Consider the following 18940-nt stretch of genomic DNA (forward strand, 5'->3'; position numbering starts at 1 on the left):
TTGGCGTGTGATCCCATCCCTCTTATTGCCCCTGAACCTGAGCTCTTGTCGGGCAGACGGTGACCATGCAGGCCGGCCCCCCGCTGCTGGACCCCACACCGGCTGAGCTGGGCCCAGGGGTCCTGGGGCGGGGGTGTGGGGTCTGGGGACCATGCTGCGTGAGATGGCGGCGGTCCCAGCCCTCCCCCCAGCACCCTTTGTTCCCCGGGGCCTCACAGTGGGGGATGGGTCCACGACCTGCCCTTCCTCTGCTTTCTCCCCACCTGTCCACCTAACCTGGCCTTGGACTGAGCATTTATTTAAGAATAAAATTGTGGTGGTGGTCAAAAAAAAAAAAGAACCATGTAGTCTGTTTGTGTTTCAACTGGGCTAAAACATTCCATTCCGGTGGTTTTTCTCAGATCTTCCTACAGCCTGGTCATCCCAGAGTAGACATATCCATATGATTTCATGCCAGTCAGCCTATAGGAAACAATCCTTAAGAAGAGAGACAGTGTTTTATGGATCTTTTGTGTCCTCTGAGCACCAAACCCACAGATAGAAACACAACACACTCAATGCATGCTATTTAATTGATGAATTTTTTAAATTATTTATTATTAAGATACAGCATATTATTAGTTTCAGAGGTAGAATTTAGTGATTCATTGGTTGCCTAAAAGTTGCTTTAAGTCACACAGTTGAAACAAGACTCTTTGACTCTAAATCAGTGGTGTCTAGCTTTTCATAGGCATTGAAATGCTCTGGGGAGTTCTACAAAATAGTTACACCTGGGTCCTGCCCCCAGAAATGACTAAGAGGGCCGAGGTGCAGCCCAGGAGGATTGTTGTTGTTGTTTGTTTGTTGAGGGGTTTTTTTTGTATTTTTTTTATTGGAGTTCGATTTGCCAACATATAGTATAACACCCTGTGCTCATCCCATCAAGTGCCCCCCTCAGTGCCCATCACCCGGTCACCCCATCCCCCTGCCCACCTCCCCTTCCACCACCCCTTGTTCGTTTCCTGGAGTTAGGAGTCTCTCATGTTTTGTCACCCTCTCTGATTTTTCCCACTCATATTCTCTTCTTTCCCCTATAATCCCTTTAACTATTTTTTATATTCCCCATATGAGTGAAACCATATAATGTTTGTCCTTCTTCGATTGACTTACATCACTCAGCATAATACCCTCCAGTTCCATCCATGTCTAAGCCAATGATATTTGTCGTTTCTAATAGCTAAGTAATATTCCATTGTATATATATACCACATCTTCCTTATAATTGATGACTTTTTTGTCCAATGCTTTGCTATGGGAATTCAACACCATAACAGGATTCCAAGGAAAGAGTCATTTGGAAAAATTTCTAGCCAAATCAAGGTAATTAAACATTAAACTCAATGCCTGGGATTACAATGTAGAAGAACTAGGCTTTGATTTTAGACAATTTGCTCTTTTCCAAAAAGTGTCCTAAAGGCAAAACAGAAATCCTACTTCCCTAGTTAGTAGGATTTAAATCCAATTACTAATTAAGTTGATTTTCTTTATTCTTACCTCCATTTGCTCATTGATTCCTAGCACTGAGTCATGATTAGGGACGAGCATAATCCATTAAGCTGATGGAACTTGCAAAAGTTAAAGAACATTTTGGAAGTACAGTCAGAAAAGATCTCTTTGAAGAGTGGAAGGTGGAGGAGGTAAGTAACAATATTATGTGAAGAATCTGCTGGGAAGCTCAGAACATGACAAGTGTAAAGATAGTTAAAACATATTTTTCAACAGCACTTCACCTTGGACCTTAATAAAGGTCTGAAATATTGGAAAATCACTTTTAGTTGCAACTGACTCTAAATAAGGGTGTCATAAAAATTTCTTCCAGAAAAACTCAGGGAGCTATATGAGTTTGCTAGGGCTGCCCTAACAAAATACTGCACACTGGGTGACTTAAAAGCATTTTATTACAGTTCCAGAGACTAGAAGTCCAAGATCAACATATAGGAAAGTTTGGTTTTTCATGAGGTTGCTCTCCTGATTTGCAGGTAGCCACCTTCTCACTGTCTTCACATAGCTTTTTCCTGTATAATCATGTGTGCCTGGTGTCCCTTTATTTTCTCATAAGGACACTAGTCCCATAAAGTCATGCCCTTCTCAGGGCAGCCAGTATCTGGTGACTGAGAGAGAGAAGTATAAAAGTCCAGCCATTTCAGCCCAACACAAGATATTCATGGGTAGCACTCACTGCAGAGCACCTGCCATGTGGGCTGAAGCTTTGTCAGACCTGCAAATCAATTCCAATTCTCAGTCAGCCTAATCTTGCCCCGCCAAATGTTGATTCTTAATAAATATCTTGCTCTCCAAATTCCATCCCCACTTGTGGAGAAAGAACACAACCTACTACAAATAGTTTTCAAAGCTCTGCAAGAAAATAAGCTTAAATATGTAATTTTATGTCCAGCCAAATTGCCACTCAAATATTAAGGTTGACTGTTAAATCATGCAAGACTCATAGTACCTCCTTATGTCCCCTTTCTGGGAAAAAAATTACTTGAAAATATGCTTGAGAAGTTAAAAAAAAGTTCAAGAAAATGAAAACAGTGAGCCCAAAGCCACAGGTGCATTGAAAAAGAAAACCAGAGACACAACTGTGCCATGAAAAAATAAACAGTCCCAACTAGAATATTAAGTTAGGATATCAGGAGAAAAATCTTCACAAAAAGATAGATTCTTATTTGATAGGTAATGTGATCACATGAGAAAATCTTTGTAAATGGTGAAGGAATCATTTTTCAATAAGAAAATTCAAAAAAATTAGAAACTTTAGACACAACATCTATATTAATAAAATACATATATATAGCACATTTAAAATGTCATCATTTTGAGAAGCTGAAGTAAATGAAAATAAGTTCTTATTTTCACATTTTGAAAGCTTATTCTGAAAAGGCGATGGCCTGAATCTACACAACATACATTTGTATTATTTTCTACTCCCAGAAGGGCCACTCCACTTGATCTTGGGGTGACTAATATGTAATCATAACATTGCTAATGACCCATATGGCAAAGCAAGGAGAAGGTAAGCATATTTATAAAATAGAATGAAAAAGTAATAAGCCTTGATGACATTTAATGATGTAGTTGGGGCAGCCCAGGTGGCTCAGCGGTTTAGCGTCTATCTTTGGCCCAGGGCGTGATCCTGGAGTCCCGGGATCAAGTCCCACATCGCACTCCCTGCATGGAGCCTGCTCCTCCCTCTGCCTGTGTCTCTGCCTCTCTCTCTCTCTCTCTCTCTCTCTCTCTCTCAAGAATTCATAAATAAAATCTTTTTTTTAAATGATGTAGTTGGAAAATGACGAGATTGCAAGGAGAGAAAGTTAAAGGAAGTTCAGAGCTTCTCATTTCATCTTCTATCTCTCAGAACAGTGAATCCAATTTGTCTAAATTTGATGGATCGAGATGAAGCATTTGAAGTCTACTTTTAAAAATTCTCGATGTGCCAATAGAAGAACCCACTCAATAAAAAAAGAGTAGTAGGATGAGGTGGGAAGGTGGGGGAAGTGGGACAGTTTTTTTTTTCTTTTTAATCACACAGAACAGAGTCTGTAACTAATGTTTAAAATTAATAATTGGAGATATAAAAGTTTCACATACTACTGAGAATTTTGAAGATAACTATTGGAAGAACCAAAAGCAAGAAGAACCTATCCATGGGAAATGAATCAGAAGAAGGCAGAGATGGGATAAGGAACAGGTAATTTTTGCCGTATGCCCTTCTGCACTGTTTGAATTTAACTCTCCACATTCATAAATACTTCACCTGGCTTCTGCTCTCCTCTGTCCCCTCTGTCAGCTCCCATTCATGACTCTCTACCTGAACTCTGATGTTTCCTTCACCTTCAGAACACAGTTTCCTCTTTATGTCTACCTGTTCCACCTGCTCTAGGACTCAAGAATAAGGTGGCTCAATCCTCCATCATCCCATCCCCTTTTCTGAACACTGGCCTACGCCTGAGAGTAAAATCTTATCTCCCCAACTGGTTTACAAGTGCTTTAGCTAACTTCCTCTGTGTACCTAGAAAGTCCAGCTTCATTATACATGCATGGGCCAATTCATACTTTTTCGAGTGCACTGAGCCAGTCACTAGCCATGTGACCATGAGCAGGCCATGTCACCTCCTGAAGTCTCACTTTTCTCCTCTATAAAATGAACAAATCTAAGGTCCAAACTCTGAAAGGCAATGATCGATTTGGTGCATGTGGAAAGACAAGGTTCAAGACACACCCCGTTGGGGGAAAAATAGATCTTAAAGACATTTTCTTTATTTACCCAATCACAAATCAGAGTAGAATTGTGGAAAAAACAAAAACACAAACTTTGACAACTAGTTATAGATACCTGACTGTTCTTCTATGTCGCCTGGAAAGCCCAGCAGAGTGAACTTCACCTGAAATGAGCATCTTCAAGCTATGTGGCCTCCAACGGGTCACTTCACTAGTCTGGGCCGCAGATCCCACATTCACTTTGTGGTAGGAATGAAAGAGATGCTCTTTAGAGTCTCCAACCAAGGCTGGGATTATGGAAGGCTTCCTTACTGGGCCCTGCATCCTAACTGCTCCCAAGTTCATGGTCCAGTGTTGTAGCCTGGCAGTTCAGAAAAGAAACCACACTACTCCCTCTACCCCTGGCATGTCCAGAATTCTTCCTAAATCTTACCCAAACATAAGATGCTGCCTCTAGCCTTTTCTTTCACTAATCTTCACCTCATGTCCAGATTTTCTCTTTATCTGCTTCCTTGAACTCTTCCCCAGGCCCTCCCTCCTTCCCTGGACACCATGTCCATGACATGGGTGCTAGCTCTGTTTGCCCCATGCCTTGTTCCAGTGTCAGGGTCATTCCATAAGGTAAGGGAAACCCTGAATAGCCCAACAGTTGTATTAAATTAAAGGTATTTTTCAAGCAATGAGAATTATAATAAAACACCCGTCCAAAGGAACCCACAAATGATGTGCTCAATGCATAACTGGTATTATCATTAAAGGTCAAAAATCAGTCATCAGTGAGGAATGAAACAATCTATGTGGAACTAAATCTCCACCAGCCAGTGAGGACCAGGAAAGGTGGTTGGCATGCCATCAGGGAGCAATTTGGCCTAGAGAGCTCATTGCCCTGGCAAATGAGAATTACTCTAATTATCCCATTGGCAGGTTTTAGAAATTTTTAAAATATACTCTCTACGAGTGTCATAGTGTCAAAACAATTATTTGCCTGCTTGAGCAGGTGTCAGGCATTGTAAAGTGTGTATGTCCTTGTAAAATTAAATGAGAAACTTTCAGAAATTGGTGTAAGCTGGGGCTCTAATTATAGTATATTCAGATACCTAAAGTCAGGAGGTAAAGAGAGAGGAACTCTGATTTTCCTTTTTCTTCCTCTTTTCCCTGAGGCACTGAATTATAAGTACACATGCGGTAATGGTAGAATGTGCCACCTGAACTTCAGGGAGGGATTCTAAGACACCTTGCCTACCATTCTTGCCTTTGACCCATCACTGGTCCTTAAGCATGGGTTACTTTTCTCTGCACAGTCTGAATTTCACCTACATTGTCTCCCTTGGTCCTCCACACCAGACCTGCATGTTCAGTCAGGCAGCATCTTTGCCCCACTTTACAGATGTAAAACTGAATGGTATTCCAAGTCTCCTAATTCCAAGACAGTCACTCTTTCTCCCATGTGACTCCCTATCCATTCCTTCCTTGTCCAGTTACTAAATCTCTGCTAAAATTACCTTGATGCTCACCCTCTTGTTGCTGTTTCATAGACTCTGAAACTCTTCAACAGATAAGTAGTTAAGAAATAAAATAGGCAGCCACCAACATGATACCCCTTGAGCTATTCACAACTAGTAGATATTGAATTAATGGTGAGTGATCAGTTGACTGAAATAATAACACCAGGAAGGGTATTCCCCCACAAATTGAAGGAATACTTAATTCAACCAGTGTTGATTAGTAGTCTACTATAGACAAGGCATGTGTACAGTCAGGAACGTTACATGAAATGAGGCAAGATTTCTTCCTTAGGGAATCTTGAATGCTAGACAGAAATGTTCTAACTTTGAAAATATAATGGCAGCTCTCATGAAGGTATAAAATGCTAAAAGAATCAAAGGGCAGAAGGAAATAACAGCTTGTTGTCAAGGGACTCTTCATCTTCTCCATGGTTAAGCACCTCCTATGCAATGAATGTTTTATCCCCATTTGTGACAACCCTCACAATTCTACAAGAACAGAAGTGATCCACCTGGGTCACCATAACTCTTAGAGTCATCTTTGGATTCCAAAGGGAAGCAGTGTGGATTAATTGCAGATTAATAGGTTCAGGTGGTACCCTACTAGAGCCTCTTTTCCAGGCAGTACAATTATCCCCTAGACACTGCGAGTATTGACTGTCATGAGCTCCAACTGTCCCCTTGCTTCAGAAAATTGCCCTTGGCTGATGAGAGCCTCCTGGCCTGAGAAGTCATGGCCTCACCCCCAGAGATGGCCCACAGCAGATAACTGATAAGGGCTCAGTTTCTTGGCCTCAAGGTGGGGACCACTCTATGGTGTGGTTTATGCTCCAGAACCCTCTGTGGATCAAGCTCAGGCTGAGTTTCCTGCGATCACAACCTTATTTGCCCTTTTCTTTTCCTGTCTACCCCCCTGCCTCCTCTAGGCTTTTCCCATCAGCACCCTTCCATAGATCCCAGGAGTCCGAATCATGGTCTTAGGCTCTGGCTTCTGATATCTAAGACAGTTACTTGTTCTTTGGACCCCCATTTCCTCAACTGTAAAACCCTGGGAATAGGTCACAAGTAGTTGTGAAAGCTAGTAAGATGATGTAATTCGAGTTCCTTATAAATTCCTAGGCTCAATAAATCATAGCAAGGATTTGTCCTTTTTAGTTACATGTAAGAGAACTTCTGGTCTCTGTGATATAGAATAGAGACCTCAGGCAGCCTCAGCTGGCCATAGTGACCAAAGCACCAGAAGTAGCCAGAAGCTTGTAAATAAACAAGGAGGCAGTCCACCCTCAGGATTACGGAGGGCCAGTCAGGACTTATGCCAACAAAGTGCATTTTGTACCCAATTTACCACAAGTGGGGACAGGAGCTGGTCAAGAACCTGGTGGAGGGGAACAGGTGGCAGGGGCAGCGGGGTGCCATTGCAGGAGTTTCAATTCAGTACATTTGTAGGTTAGCTTTGCTGTTCACCTTTTAAGCAGAAGGGCAAATAGATTGCCCACCAGATAAAACAGCTTTCTCTGAAATATTGCTTCCTGACTCCACCGTTTCATCTCCATTGGCTGCGTATTCCCTCCCCCTGTCCTTTCAGGCTGGCTTTCCACCATCGCTGCAGGGTAAGCCCGAGCTGATGAGGGCACCTGGCTTTTGTGGCAGCTCTTCAAAGCTAGAGGTCAGGTGTGTTTCTAGGATTTAATTAAGCTGGAAATGAAATCCAGCCCTGGAGTGGCTCATCATCTTTATTATCACTTTTCTTACCGCTTGTCAGGCCACAGTGGCTCAGGGTCTTGAAAAGGAAGAAGTGGGATGCTTCCCAGGCAGAGCTCAGTTAATCTATTTCACACAGCATTTCAGGAAGGGGGAAAAAAAGCATGCTCAGAACCTTCTGGGGAAAAGAATTACCCTAAAATGAACAAAAGAAAAATGCATTTCGAAATAACACATTATTTCAAATATATTTCTCATTATAGTATAATATAGCACATCCCCACTATAAAAATGTATGAGATATAAAAACATAAAGATTTTAAAAATAACCTGTAATCTCACCAGCTAGTTAGAAACAACCACTGTTAATATGGTCTCCTTTCTGCCAAGCACTGGTGTATGTTCCAGGGCTTAACATATAGAAAGAAGGAGTCCTCTTTAAGATGGGAAGAATCTGATCCTATAGTAGTTGTGATTGACTACATAATCCTTTTTTTAATTATTTATGTATATATTCACTAACATTATATCATATAGAACACTAGTTCACTGAGACCAAGAAGAGGTTTTTTTCCCCCTTTTCAAGCATACTAGAGCTAGGAAAAAGTCAGGACTTAAAAGAATTTCCATGCTCAGTAATGCTACAGACCATCACATTGCAGTCATGTTTTCTGTGCCTAATAAAATATTCTATAGTCACTCAGATTAATCAAATGAGATGAAGGGATTTATACACTGCTGTGCACTGAGAAAGGGGCTTAACAGTCTCCCAAAATAATATCATTTGACATCCAGAGCTATTAGACTGCATCAGCAGAGGGTATTCATTCTGTAGCCTGATTTGTGTTCGGCGGGTGGCAGTCCCCTTCACATCCCCTTAGTGTGGTGAAGGTTGGCAGCTACAGGGCGCTGACCTTTCTCACTCTGGAGATGTGATTGCTTTCACACTGATCACATAGAAACACTTAGCAAATCTCATACTGTTAACTCCATCGCACACTAGCAATGCTGGCATTTTATGACTGTCATGTAGCATTAGCCAGCTGAAAACTCACTAAGATGGGGAAGCCATGCTGAATTAATAACTTCTAAGGTAGTAATTTATCAGTTTTCATGCAACTAATAAGCACCACTTTGGCCAAAGACAAAAGTCACTAAATCATGGACTACTGAGCAAAGAAGGAAACTTCAAGAACTTCTCATCCAGCACCCTCACTTTACAAGTAAAGGAAACTGAAAACCAAAGAGGAAGAGGGATTTTTTTTTTCAAAGTCACAGGGCTAGGATTGGAGTAGTGGCTTTCAACCTGCATGTCAGCAGTATCAGATCTTAAATGGAATCCTGCATGTACAACTACAATATGCATGAAACATCTAAGAAAGTAGCACCACGAATGAAACAAGGCCAGCATTCAAAGCTCTATCCTTCCTTGTCCATCTCAGCTATGAGATATCTCAGAGACCCCCGAATCTCTATGAAGCACAAATCGAAACCACTTTCCCTTAGAATACTGGCTCCAGGAACATTTCTTACACCTCCAAATATTCTTTATGTAAGCAAATAATCTGTGTTAGACTGCTAAATGATTTAAATTAGAAAAGTGTGATCTCACAGTCTTCTCATTTGCAAAAGGAAAACATTAATGGTCTCCACAACAGCAAGTGAATATCCATTAGAAGTTGAACAATGAAAATGAGTGGATATTGTAATAGCCTCTCCCAACATCAATGCTAAGCCATGATCCACTGGAGAGGCTATGTGGTTTTGGTGGGACTGGCTCCAGCCCCAGGCTCAGCTCCAGCCCCAGGAATGGTTCAGGATTGGCCTTAAACCAATTAGCTATGGGTTTCCACTGAACTGGCAAATGTCAATAGTTGACTCAGATCCACTGAGTAAGAACAAACATTGACTTTGGTTTGGGGGCAAAACAAAGTTTACAAATTGAAGAATACAAAAGGATGTCAAGATGGTAAAAACAAAGTGGTAGTTGCCAGAGGAAAACGGTGAAACAGAGTAATGGGTGAAACATGTAAAGGAGATTAAGTACCAACTTCTAGTTATAAAATAAATAAGTCACAGAGATGAAAAGTACAGCATAAGACATTGTATGGTGACAGATGGTAACCATCCTTATCGTGGTGAGCATTACATAATGTATAGAATTGTTGAATCACTGTGTTGTCCATCTGAAATTAATATAACATTGTATGTCAACTACACTCAATAATTTAAGATTTTTAAAAACAATACAACAGAGGTCCACGATATTCTCTAAAGAAGTTATAAGCTTGCAGGCTACAAAGATTCTAAACAATAGATCCAGAGTTACAGACCAAAATTTGAGGGTAATGTCACATCAGACTTCTAGATAGCCAACTGCCCCCCCTCTATAAATAAGGCTGGAACTGTTGTGCAGTTCAGCCAGTCTGAGGAAGGCTTGGGTCTTCCTCATTTGGGTCAGCTACACACCATCACTTTTGAGATTATGTAATATATGATATAGCTAAGGGGTATGACCAAATGCAATACACGTGGGCATAAATACATCCCTATTTATTATGCTCAGTCTTCCAAAGCTAACAAAATCTGGTCTAGTGAATATCTGAACCAAGGACTGGCAAATCAAAATGGGGCTTAGTTACCCTATCCTTAGGAGTCAGGCCTAGATGCCATTAAACCATCTATGAAGTCTTTCTTGCAGTTTAATTTATCGCCAGAGTGATTGGTTCAGAATAGATAAGTGCCCTAATTGGTCCAATTAGACATCTTCAACCAGAATAAGACTGAACTGTGTATGGGACTCTGATTTGAACTGTGTATGGGACTCTGATTACTTTTGAATGGGGTAACATTGGTTATTCCAGTGTGATCAATTATGATTGACAGTTAGAAATGGAAAAATGTGGTGAGCACAGCATAATATATAGAGTTGTTGATTCACTATGTTGTATACCTTCTGTAACTAATATAGCTGTATATCAACTATGTATAGTCATATATATACACACATATATATATTCCTTAAGTATTAAAAAAAATGGGAGAATAAATTTAAAGCTAATTAATTGTGTTTTAATGGCAGGAAATCTAATATAGAGAGATTATATAAAAAAAGAAGGAGAAGGAGAAAGAGAGGGAGGGAGGAAGAGGGGAGAAGGAAAGAAAGGAGGAAAGAAGGAAAAGGAGAAAGGAGGAAAGAAAGAAGAAGGAAGGAAGGAAGGAAGGAAGGAAGGAAGGAAGGAAGGAAGGAAGGAAGGAAGGAAGAAAGAAAGAAAAAGAAAGAAAGAAGGAAAGAAAGAAAGAAAGAAAGAAAGAAAGAAAGAAAGAAAGAAAGAAAGAAAGAAAGAAAGAGAAAGAGTTCTTCTATCGGACGGAGGAAGCAAGGAAAGAAGGAAGAAAATAATTAAATGGGGCAGGGGTAGATCAACTAATAATTCTATCACATTTACCCTTGTTAAGGTGTCCTAAACTTCGTTCTTCTGAACCACTTCACTCCCACCTCTGCTGACTTGCAAGAAAACCTACCTTGAAAATATCCAGAAACAAGACGCTAATAAAGGTGAGTAAATAGCTTCATTTTCCCTCTACTTCACAACACAGGAACAACATCATTTGAAATACATATATTGAGCTCTCAGAAGAGGTGCTGCATTAGTTTCCTAGAGCTTCCATAATAAATTACCACAAACTGGGTGGCTTAAAACAACAGAAGTTTATTCTCATGCTTCAGGTGGCCCAAAGTCTGAAACCAAGGTGTCAGTGGGACTCACTTTCACTGAAGCCTCCTGTGAGGAATCCTCTCAGGCCCTTCCAGCTTCTGGTGGCTCCTAGAGTTCCTCGGCCTCTGTCTCTGTCCTCATGTGGCCTTCTCCACATATCTCTGTGTGTCAAACCTCTCTGTCTTTTCTCCTGTAAGAATACTTGTAAGGATGCAATCATTCTAAATTCAGGATGATTCCATATAGGGGTCCTTAGCTCAATTTCATCTTCAAAGACCCTATTTCCAAAAAAGGTCATATTCATAATTGCTGGGAATTAGATCTTGAGTATATCTTTTTAAGGAGCACAATTCAAGGTACCAAGTTGGTGAATGTATGCTCTTGATTTTTTGACAACCATTATTTCTGACTATATGAGGAAGTCACTACCCAAACTAACACCAGCCCCTCAAAAGCAGTATAACTGAAACTAAACTCAGTTTTATTCCTCCGCAATATGTTTTGATCCCTGAATCTTGCACTATTAATGCCCCACATTGAATCAGTTTCTATGCTCTATTTTACAAATGAAATTTCTCTTGCAATCATTTCCTTCTCCATCCTACAACCACTGTTTCAGATGTTGGAATTCCTCCCCCTGCACCAGCCTTAGTGTTGGCCTCTTTGACTTTGGCTTCACCTCCCAATACCCCTAACCCAACTTCCCCACAACTAAAAGATTGATTTCCTAAAATAGCAATCTCTTCAAAACCCAACAATAACTTTCTCCATTTATCTCTTGTTAAACCTCACAGTTACTTCAAGGATTATCTAAACTGCTCAGATGCCACTCACTCCAAGAAACATTCTGTAATCTCCCCCATTGTAAAAGTCTTCTCTTCTCTGAATTCCCATAGCCATTCCTCTTCACTTCATCTTATTTTAGTAATTGGTAGTTTGGGGCAGCAATCTACAGCTACTTCCATCAGGGGCTCATCTTTGCATCCCTAGCAATGGTCACATTTTGAGTCATTTATTGACTACTTCTGGGATTTATCTTCATCCCCACTGCTCCAAGAACTAATGCTCATTCTTAGTTTGGGCCCTGATGTGAGTCTACCTCCTCGGCCCCACCATAATTGATTAGACATGAACAAAGTTTGGGACAATCAGATGTTCTTCCTTGGACTAAAAATTGAGACTGAGAAATTACAATTCCTTTAGGAATTACTTATTTCAACAGAAGAGGAATTTATTTTCATTCACATTGACACTTGTATGGTCAGTAGACCTGTCTGTCTCTGGTTCACCACAAAATGAGTACAGAAATTGAGAGTATACATTTAAAAACTTCTGTTGGAATTTGACAGAGTAATTTTATATCTGTTGACTTTAATAATTTAAAATGTAAGTTATATTTTGTATTTATTTTTAACTTCTAATAATATTTTGAAGTAAATTGACTCATAAAAAGTTACCAAAATGTACAGCATTTCCATGTACCCTTTGCTCCACTCCCCCCAATGATAATATCTTATTTAACCATAGCACATTGGTCCAAACCAGGAAATCGACTACCATTTCACTTGTATTATATTCTGCAAAAGTATCCATGTATGACACATTTGAATATTTTTTAAAAAACTAGTTTTCCATTGCAGATCATTTGGAGAGAGCTAGTTTACATAATCTCATTACAAAAATAATTAAAGGTAGCAACAGAAAATGATAAAAGTGTAGAAATGCCACAGGCTTGGGACCAGTCAACTTGATCAAGCTCCCACCTACCCCAGTGTAGCTGTGAAAAAATTCTATAACCAGAAATGGGGTTAATAGTTACTAATTGGAATATAGCAATAAGAGTTATTCTGTGTCACAGAACTACAAGGATCAGAGGCATTTTGAAAATATTTTCAAATGCAAGCTAGTGTTTTTTCTTATTTTACAAGCTCTAAATAATTTTCAAGCCCCTTCTACATGCATTATAAACCTCTTTCTTTTTTACAAGGGTGGTTTTCTCAGAATGTGGAGAGGTCTGCATGGTGTCAAACAGCCAGGATGAGAGTCAAGGTAGAAACTCAGGGTCTCTTTCCCAGAACAAGCTGCTTTTCACTCCCCACCTGATGCTATCTCAAATCTTCAGTAATCCAATAACCCAAGGGAAGAAAAAAATAATTTGTGTAAGTTTTACAGGTTACATTGCTAACTTAAAGAACTAGTTAAAAAAAATACTTGGTGTTTTATGATAGTTGGCCTTTGTCACTTATGCTTCCTTTTCATTTACATGTAATTCTGTGCTTTCTTCCCCTTTCCCAAAAGTGGCATCATAGAGGTTGCTAAGCAATTGTCCCTGACAAGGTCTCAGCACCTGTCAATAAAATGGAATATTCTCCCATTCTCTCCTCCATTTTAGTGCTGAGGAGGGTGTCAATCAAAGAACATCAGTAAATGCTGGCTTTTGAGAGAAGGCAGAGAGGCCCTGACAGGCAGGGAATAAAAGATGACTATTTTTAAACTAACAAGTCCTTTCTTAAAGCAAGGCAGTTGAATAAGAGAGAGACAAGTTTCACTATTCCACTTTTCTGGGAGGTGAAAGGGCTTCTTTAGGTCAAGCCACCATCTTGATTTGAGAGGATGTCTTGTTTGTCCAGAGAGCAATTTTCAAAAAAGCACCAACACTCTTTGTAAATCAAAGAGAAAAAGCCACTTAACAAATGGGTACTGAAAATAACATTTTGCACAAAGGCTCAGAGATTTAGAAGATTCTCAAAAACTTGGCCATAATATTTAACCAAAGAAGACCTTCAGAGAATAGAGAATTGGTATGCAGTGTGAGGGTAATTAAATGGTATCAAGTTTATTAATCTATATTTATATCCAATATGCTTATATATTCAATAAGTACAATTCAAGTCACTGTGGATACGCCTCCATGATAGTTACCATCTTTGTACACAGGACTGCACAATACAAAGACAAATACACAGAGATTAAGATAAAGGGGCATTTGCTCTCCTACAATATGTACAACTACTCTGACACAGAATTAATATTGCATATAAGTGTGCAAGGTGGAGCATCTAGTCAAGCCAGAGAAAATCTGTCTTATATCCAATATTAAAATAATCAATCAAACAACTATACTACCCACCACCACCCTAAAAAGGAACCTTCAAATTGTCTTACCCAAAACTGACTTAGGGTCAGAACATACAGCTCTGTTACTTTATAATGTGCCAACTTGCTCTTGAGCCCATACTTGAAACATTTTTCTGAAAAGACTCATTAACCTTTGCTCAAACATATGCATATGTTCCTAGCAGGTGGCAGCATTCTTTAATCCCTGGTAATATCAAGATAATTCTAGCACAAACACAGAAATGTCAGTGTTGCTAACCTTTTTAATTACACAGCCCTATTATCTGCCTGTGACACAGGAAATGACACACTGCAAAATTCTACTCCAAATAGCCTGTGCCTGTGCTCACTGTGTGTTATACTATATGTTGGCAAATTGAATTTAAATTAAAAAAAAATAGCCTGTGCTGAAAGCAAATGCATGTGAGGACAATAACATGGTGAATTCAACACAAAAGCCCATGATGCTAAAATGGTGAGATAATTGACCTGGTGAGTTCATGAGAACAAGGGTGATAGGAAAGAGCCACCCCAGTGATGAGTGTTGAATACTTCACCAAAGTAGCACAGAAGAGCATTTGATTTCCCACACTATACCAAGCCAGAAAGTGTGACACCAGCCACTGTGAATAAAAAGCATGTAACATATTTTTATAATCTTTCCCTTTAAGAATTAGTAGGGGACCTGCTGGCTTACATATTTTTCTGAGTGGAAAACAATTCATTTCAATAACTTTTATTTTTGGTTAATAGTTTTGAATCCTCCTGCATTATGCACATCAAAAGTGCTTGATCTCTCAAACCCTCTTCCCTTCCAGCCCACTCCCAGCTTTCTGATGCAAATAGAAATCCAAATAGTATCTATAATCTTAGGACCCAGGTTTCAATGGCACCTTGGCACAGGTACTTAAATTGGAACTTTGAGACTGCCTGGTTTGATTTCCAGTCCCAACCCATCACTTCCATGTCACGGAATTGTAGTCATGCTTGTTCCCTCTAGTGAAATGTAATTAGTGTGGTGCAGTAGGTGTCATTGATCCAAGTATAGGCTCTACCCCTTCATTGAGCCTCAGGTGTCTCCTCTGTAAGATGGGGCTCATAATGCCCACATACTAGAGTTGTTTAAAAAAAACTAAATAAAATGCCTGGCCCAATATTTGCCACATAATAGGCATTTAACAAATGTTGATATGCTGCCCTCCATTTGAATGTGAGGCAGATGACTTACCATCTTTGTATCAACAACACAGAACCTTATACATTGGAAAGTGCTCTTTATTTTTCATAAAAATTTAAAAATACTCAACCCATTCTGCAACCATTTCTGTCTTCAACATGGCAGTCAATAACCCAGAAAATGTACTAGAGTGCTGCTAAGCAGCTAGGTGACATTGCAAGATAGTTAGAATACATAACCTTGTCCATGACATTCAAAGATAGTTATAGTGATGGTGTAATGTCAGGTGTGTGAAAACACCAAATCTCATGGAATGCTTATACCTTCCAGGATACCCAAAAATAAAGACTGTTCTCCATGTTGTGGCTTAGCCATTCTCTGAAATGCTCACTGACTCTGTATCACGACTTGTGGTTTTAAAAAGGCCAGCCTATTACCCACAGTTATTCCCCGGCACTCTACAGCTATGTCCATGTGTAAGCAAGCAAGAACATCAAGATGGTGTGAAACTGTGGAGTGTAAAACCATGCACAAATACCATGCCACATAGAATGTCAAAGCATCTTCCTCACTATCCCTAATGCAACTGTACAATCTCAGCAATGTAGCTATCTTAAAGAGACTTGGAAATATATCCCTAGCTGTGTGACACAGATGCCCAGACTTTGGGTGTGAGAAAAAGAAGCCAGAATTTAAAACATAAAACTAAAGGTGAATTTATGTAAGTTTTCCCACATCTTCTTCCCATGTTTTTTCCATTGTTCATGAGCGTATGAGATAAACAGTATATTTTAAAAATTGCAGATCTGATTTACTTTGCCCCTGATCTGTACTTCTGAAGGACTAGTGTGCCCACTCTATTTTAAAATTAAATCAGAATTCTAGTATAAAAATTCTTCTGTAAATCTTACAAAAGAATTAATTAAATTGCACAAATTCCATTTTCAGTGCAATCAGGGGACATATAATTTGTAGACTCCAAAATTTTTGAAAGGGCTCTCAAAGCAGTCAAGACCAGGCAGAGGCTGCACAAAAAGTAACAAGAAGCATGAGGGATGGTACAAAGGCTCAGCCAGCAAATCTCAGGAAGTGGCAATAAAAGGTACCCTTCCTAAAGATGAGGAGCTCATCCTACTAAACTCTTTCTCTTGTTTGTTACAGTGAGTGCAGGAACTGGGGTAAACAAGACTGGAGGGAAAAGACCTCCAGGACTCAATTTGATTTGAAAAGACAGAGGAAATGAAGCTACACTCAAGAAAAAAAAAAAAAAAAAGCAAAGCAGAGATGAGCTATATTTTTCAGGAAGCAGTCTGTCTGTGTGGCAGTAGAAACAAGAAAGTCCTTTGAGTGTGAAATCTGGAAGACTAGTCTGGGCATCCTGCCCCTTCCTTCCACCATCACCAAAGAACAACACATAAGGAGCTCATTTGGGAGAATAAAATTGATTAAAATATAAATAATAAAAAGATATAGGAAAATATTGATACAAATTTAACATTAAAAAAATCAGAAATCCTTACCAGAAAAAAAAATGATGCCAGGGAACAGATTGAAATTGAGACCAAGCATTTTGCCAGGATTTATTTTTCAATATTAATGAAATAAATACCTCTCTGAATGAGGACCACAATGCAGAAACGCAGACATTCAAGGAAAAGATGGTGAAGCCACAGAAATATTGCTGTACTCAAGAGTTCTGGTTAAGGATATTTTTTTTAATTTTTTTTTATTTATTTATGATAGTCACACACAGAGAGAGAGAGAGAGAGGCAAAGACACAGGCAGAGGGAGAAGCAGGCTCCATGAACCGGGAGCCGGACGTGGGATTCGATCCCGGGTCCCCAGGATCAAGCCCTGGGCCAAAAGCAGGCGCCAAACCGCTGCGCCACCCAGGGATCCCTGGTTAAGGATATTAATAAAATACAAGCTAAGTACTAGAAGTAGAGACACATTTAGCAATACAAAGACAAATTATGGAAGTAACCACCAAAACAAAAATTCAAACCTTTATAAATTACAGAACTATGAAAAAACAAACAGAAAACAAAGAGCCAACCACATAAAGACTTTTATAAAAACAGAAAAGAAAAAACAAACTATAAAATACAATTCAACCCAAAATATCTGCTAATATCAAAAATGTAAATGTGTTTAACTTACATATTAAAAGAAAAAAATTTCCAGATTGGCTCACAAGGTAAAGTCAAATTCTGTGCCAAAATCAAAGAGACACAGCTTTAAAAAGTGATTCAGAGAAATAGAAAAGAAGACTGAACAAAGTAATTGCTAATACATAAAGTAGGGATCACAATATTAATACTAGACAATTTAAAATTAAAGGTCCAAAGCATAAAATGAAACAAAGAAAGGCATTTGGTAATACTAAATATCCTGTCCAAACTGAAGATTTTCAATTAATGAATATCTACTTACCAGATAACTTAGCAGCAATATTCAAAAGCAAAAATCTCATAAGTTATGATGAGAAATAGAGATTCCTTAGTGATAGGAGATAAGGCATTTGTCTTAGTCCTTGACATCAGTCATCAGACCAAACAAACAAACAACAACAAAAAAGAAAAAAAAAAAAAAAGCAAGAATAGAGAAGACCGAGTAACAAAGCTGATGAAGTGGAAGTGGTCCTTGTCCTGACTGGTACAAATCAAATTTATTACTTTGAAATAAAGAATGCATTTTATTTCAGGTCCTATGAAATAGGCATAAAAATTGACCATGCATTAGGCCACAAATAAAATCTCAGTAGATTCCAAAAATAAAAATAGAACAGTTAGCTTTTTCCCATCACATTAGAATTAAACTAGACTCTAATAACAAAAGAAGAAGATAAAATGGCTATTCCATCCCTAAATATTATTTTTTTCTTAAACAGTTATGGAGTCAAAGATAACTAAACTGAAATAACAGAATTTCTAGAAAGTATGGATGACAAAAACTACAGTCATCAGAACTTTTAAAAAATCAGCTGAAAAGAGTTTCAGAGAATAAATAACCTTAACCACCTACTCAACTAAAAATAGAATAATCAATTATATATATATTCTATTTTAAAATGATAGTAAAATAAACCAAAGGAAAAAACAATAAAGATAATAACATAAATCAATGAACAAAAACTAAGAAAAAATTTGAACCAAAAAAGTAAGAATCATTCTTTGGTGGGGAGAGTAGGATACTAAAAATATATTAATCATTCTCTATCTTACATTTTTTTAAAGGAGATATAAATATTAAAAGGAAAAATGATAAGATCCACAGAAATCTGAAGAATTAGACAGTGCTTTGTTAAACTCCATACAAACAAACTTGAAAATTTAAATAAAATAAATTTCTAGGGAACAAGAATTTACCAAACGGACCCCAAAAGAAAACCAAAACTTTAAACTTTGATTTCCATAAAGGAAATAGAAAAGTTGAACTCACTATCTGGGCAAAAATCCAGA

General features: G+C 38.7%; 1 long non-coding RNA gene across 3 annotated transcripts in view; it reads right to left on the bottom strand.

The window, feature by feature from the left end:
- LOC140614293 (uncharacterized) overlaps positions 1 to 18940 on the bottom strand; it is a 210182-nt gene that overhangs the window by 101611 nt on the left and 89631 nt on the right. The window lies entirely within an intron of this gene.

Source organism: Canis lupus, chromosome 22, assembly GCF_048164855.1.
Source record: "Canis lupus baileyi chromosome 22, mCanLup2.hap1, whole genome shotgun sequence".
Lineage (NCBI taxonomy): Eukaryota > Metazoa > Chordata > Mammalia > Carnivora > Canidae > Canis > Canis lupus.